This window comes from Pteropus vampyrus, unplaced genomic scaffold (assembly GCF_000151845.1).
Source record: "Pteropus vampyrus isolate Shadow unplaced genomic scaffold, Pvam_2.0 Scaffold85, whole genome shotgun sequence".
Classification (NCBI taxonomy): domain Eukaryota; kingdom Metazoa; phylum Chordata; class Mammalia; order Chiroptera; family Pteropodidae; genus Pteropus; species Pteropus vampyrus.
This window is the reverse complement of record NW_011888866.1, coordinates 662,689-667,638: the sequence shown is the minus strand read 5'-3', so window position 1 is coordinate 667,638 and position 4,950 is coordinate 662,689. Positions and strand designations below refer to the sequence as shown.

Below are 4,950 nucleotides of genomic sequence, written 5' to 3'. Positions count from 1 at the left end.
TTACTGCCTAAACTATTATCCATTTAATATATATCTTTAAATCAGCACCTTTCAAAACAGCCTAGTCCCAAGCAATAATATCTGTGAAATCACGAGTTTGATGAGCTGATCTATTTTTTTCCTGATTTACATTTGTATCAATATGTTATTTAAAAGAACAGTTTACCCACATATCATCTAAACTCACCTTATAAACCATGTATTTAAATTCGTCCTGTGGCCCATGTTTTGGGAAACTATTTAGTGGAAAGACAAAGATTTTGGGATCATACCACACAGGTTCTACCATTTCCTAGCTGTGTAACCTTGAGGAAGTCACTTAACCTCTCTGGGCTTCAGTTTCCTCATTTGTAAAATGGTGATCCTCCCTCCCACAGCTGTCGTGGGCATGGAGCACAGCCATGGTAGCTTTCCTTCTCCTCCTGGAATCCTGCTGGCTTCCCTGCAAATTAACATAGGCAGGAAGTCTGGTCTCTAGCTGTCTTCCTAACTGCATTCTACTGCATTCCAGGGTATCCTACACTAAAGGCATGCCTAGGAAGAGGTGAGTGTTCCTCTGACATCTGTCCTGGAGTCTACCAATCCCAGGGAACTGCTTCCTGGCATCCACCCCAGGACACAGTGCTGCAATGTCAGCTCCTGTTCTTATGTTCCACCCTCCGTGAAAATGAGAATTAGCGATGCTCCTTCACAGGGGTGGGAGGCAGCTTGAAGATGTGGAAAGGCTTGTGGGAAGCTGGGTTCAAACCTGGCATGTCACTGTCTCACTGTGTGCCTTGAGCAAGTCACTGATCCTCTCTGCACGTGGGTTTTCTCATCTGTACAATGAAGGGCCAGCTTTGACTGTGAACCCAGATTCTCTCCCACTTCCTCTCCCCCACTGCAGATGGGGTGGGTGGAAGGGGCAGAGACTCCTGCCTTTTCCTATTGAGTAATTCGTTTCTCTTCTGGTTGAGGATGTGGGAACTGGGAGGGAGCAGGGCAGGGTGCGGATGGGGGTGGAGAGGAAGTTGTTGATGAGGGTGGGAGACTGGCTGCCATTAAGCCCTTCTCCAATAGACACTTCCTCTTTGTCCCTTCCCCCATACAACTACAAGGAAGGGTGTAGGTATTTTCTAGGATGGTCTGAGGAGGGTTAGATTAACGTGGGGGTGGGTGCATGTCTAGTGGGATATCCAGACTGTGTGCATGGTGTTTCCCTCTGAAGAGTGTATTGCGGATGCTAATCTGGGTCTCCGAAAATGAGAGGTGGGAGGGTTCAGGGATCACCTAGTCTAATCCTCCATGCTGCTTTTACAGAAAGGGAAACTGAGGCCCAGAGACGTGCAGTGACTGGTTTAGGGTTATGCAGTGACTTGGCAGCCAACTGAGACAAGAATCTAGGAGTCCCGCCCTCTGCTCCCATCGTTCCGTCCCGCTCCCACCTCTCCGCTCATAGCTCTGGTGACACCCTCAGGGAGATTTGGGGCATCTATAAAAAATGCTCTAATTGATTCTTAACAGGAAGTGTGGGCTTTTTGCTCTGAGTTGACAACCACAGCAGCTACACACAACCACAGCAGCTACGCACAACCACAGCAGCTATACACATACACAGATAAGCACTTGTGCCCCCTCCCACACTCACCGTCCCCCAAGTTTGCACACACATAGAGACACTTGCTCATATTCCATGGCATCTAGGCATACAGATGGGACATATCTGTGTACTTCTTCCAATGCTAGGAGATGCCCAATCAGAGGCTCCTACCTTGTACCCTCTAACCTGGTTAGGAGGGCTTTGAGTGCCAGTTTCCATACTGAAGAGTGGATTTGAAGGGGAGGAGCTCAGACAAGGAGATCAAGCAGGGCTTCAGTGGGTAACAAAGGCTCATACCCCAGGCTGGGCCCCATGGCCAGTGCGCATCAGTCCTAGCCTGAATAGGCTGCTTATAGTTCACAGGGCAGATAACAGGGAGACCACCCATTTTTCACGGGGGCCCAGTGAGGCCAAAGATATGGGGCCTTGGAGAGGTTAACCAACTTGCCCACAATGGCCCAGCATGTAAATGGCAAAGTCTAGATTTGAACTCGGGTCTGTTTGACCAAGAGCCCAGGTTCCTGGTCCCACAGGCACACCTCTTTTCAAGCCAAAGTAGCTGAGCCAGGCAGCAGCAGCTCCCACATCTATAAAATGCCACAGAATTTCTCATGCACAAAACAGAGGAAACCCAGTAATATTACTGGGAGTCTAGGTGCGATTGAAGGAAACTTCATGGACAAGTTGGCTGCTTTAACAATGAATGAGAGTTTATTAGAAAGAAGAGTGGAGGAGACAGGGAAGGGCATTCCTAGCAGATGGAACAGTGTGAGCAAAGGCAGTGCGGAAAGGTGCAAGGGGCAAGGAAAGGCATGGTGGCAATGGAGCAGGGGGTAACTGGTCAGCTAGGTTTGTGGTCAGAGCTCTGGGATGGGGCTGGAGGACTGACATGCAGGTTAGAGGGGTTGGAAGGGCCTTGTCAGGCAAAGGCATTTAGGTGCCAGGATGTCCTGGTAAGGTACTGAAGGAAGGGTGAGACTCCATCAGTCCTGTGCTCCAGAGACTCACTCTGACTCTAGGATGAAGGATGGTAGTGAGTGGATGCGAGGACACGAGGCTGAGTCAGGGGACCAAAGAAGAGCTGTTACAGGTGTCCAGGTAGGGGTCACGGAGCTAGAACCAGGCCTGAAGCAGTGGGATGGAGAGGAGGGTGGGTGGGAGAAGACAGACAGCCTGAGGATAGATCTGGGCAGAGATGATTATGCTGCCAGTAGGTGAAGGCTTCTGACACCAACCAGTACCCACTTCCACCCCAGCTCAGGTCACTGGGTTCAGGTCAAAAGGCCTCAGAGAAACCTGGCCCTAGCCCCAGACTCACTGCTATTTCCAGGAGCTGCCCATCCCACCCACTTCCCCTGGGGGGAAGCAGCAGAGACTACTCCCCACCCCCTGCAGGCAGGGCAGGATTTTTTCTTTTTTAACTAGGTAAAGAGCAATCTCTGCAGAGCTGAAGGACAACACTAGCTGCCACTGCTGAGCAGACACTGACTGGTTTCACCAGTAGCGGATGAGGGACCCTGCCCTTACGAAGGGCTGCTGGTGCCTCTGGAAATTAGATGGGGCTCCTGTTACCACCATAATGGATCTGTACAGTTGCTGCTTCAATACCAGGTCTGGGGTGGTCATGCTGATTGGTTAAGACTGGTCACATGCCCAGCCTTGGCTGCAAGGAAGGCCTGGAAAGGGAGATATGGCATTCTTAGCCTCAGTAATGGAAGCTGGACTCTTCCTCATGAGTGGAGAATACCCCACACATAGAAAGGGGTTTCAGATGCTGGATGGCCAACAGAAATGACAAATGTCTAATATGCTACCTCATAGGAATGTTATCGAGAATTAAATGATAAATTCCATGTAAAAATGCTTAGCAAAGCATCTGATATAAAGAATATGCTCAATAAATGTAGCTTTCATTCCATTAAACTGTAAGCTCCCTGCAGGCAGGAAGCAGACCTCTTTTTTGCTCCCTGCTGCATCCCTAGTGTAACTTGGCAAATGTTTGTTGCATAAATGTCTTGTTTCTCAAATCTGTGCTCTGTCTAGCCTTTTCTCATTCCCTTTTTCTCTTTGCCTTAGCTGTAGCCACAGTATTTTCCAAGGAAGAGACATATGCTGGAGCAGACCAAACTCTGTAGCAGGAGTCGGGTGCCCATAACTCAGCTTTACCACCAGCTCACCGTGTGATCTCGGGCAAGTCATCTCCCCTTCCTGCAAAGTGGGTACAATAACCTCAGTTGCTCTGCCTCACATCCCTGCCCCACAACCCAAATCAGAAAATGTGAGACGCTGATTGCAAAGTAGCAAAAAGCCTTCTGCACCAAAGTCTGGGAGGAAGCAGCTGTTGAAGCCATCCACTGAGAAGTGTTAGACTCCGCAGAGAATTTGCTTTTGAAGAGGGGCCTCTGGGGGAACTGTGTGGGGAAATAGCCTTCCTCTTCCCACAGTGGAAAGGACTGCTGTTCATGTATCTGTGAAATGAAGCTATTTTTATGTAGCATAACTGCGATTATGACAGGGCCTCATTCTGAAGGGGAAGGGCGAGGAGTAGACCTGAGCCGCCCAAGCTGAGATAAGGCTGCCCATGGATATCAGACCTATTCCCCAAAATGACTCCAGGTCTTGCCTTCCTCCAATAGAGGGCCCAAAATGGGCAGTGGGGCAGACAACCTGCTCCAGAAAGAAATAGGTCAGTCATTGGGCTTGGGGCCTGTCAATCATCATTGATCTTCCAATTAGCTGTGGGCTGGTAGTGTCCCTGTGAAGAAATCTGAGAATCCACTGGAAAGAGCTGGAATACAGGGATGAAAAGGGTGCCGGACACACCCTTCCTGCTCCTTGCAAGGTTGGCTGGCTGGAATTGAAGTTTCCACCAGGGATTATCAGGCATGGACGTGTGCCCACACTGTGTTTAAGGGCTTTATATGTGTCCCCTTTTATTGAATTCTTCCAACACTCTCCTCCTTAGGTAGAGGTGATCTGCCTCCATTTTATAGATAAGGGCACTGAGGCTCCTTGGGGATGTGACTGACTCAGCTCTAAAGACTCCTGACTATGAGTCCTGGGCCGAGGGCGCCAACAGGAAGGGTGATTATTTTCTTTACTGGAAGGACAGAGAAAGCTTTCCCAGAGAAGGTGACATTTGAGCTGGGCCCTAAACAATAAGCAGGATTTAGCTCTCTTGGGGGGCAGGGAGAGGAGAGAAGGAAGGGCATGTGATCAGAAGGGATATAGCATGGGCAAAGGCATGGAGGTGTGACTGTGTATGACTTGTTTGGGGGTGTCGGGTAACTCGAGGTGGCTGGGGAGTGGCAGGGGTGGTGGGGGCTTTAGAGGAGGGCCTTATATGCCATGTTAAGGGGTTTGGGTTCCTT

At 49.7% G+C, this 4,950-nt stretch overlaps 1 long non-coding RNA gene across 1 annotated transcript in view; it reads left to right on the top strand.

Moving 5' to 3' along the window:
• Positions 1-413: 413 nt before the first annotated feature.
• LOC111742015 overlaps positions 414-4,950 on the top strand; it is a 12,101-nt gene continuing 7,564 nt past the window's right edge. Inside the window, exons 1-2 of the long non-coding RNA XR_002781137.1 lie at positions 414-544; positions 3,656-3,794. This is a non-coding gene — a long non-coding RNA (uncharacterized LOC111742015). The remainder of the gene's footprint in view (positions 545-3,655; positions 3,795-4,950) is intronic.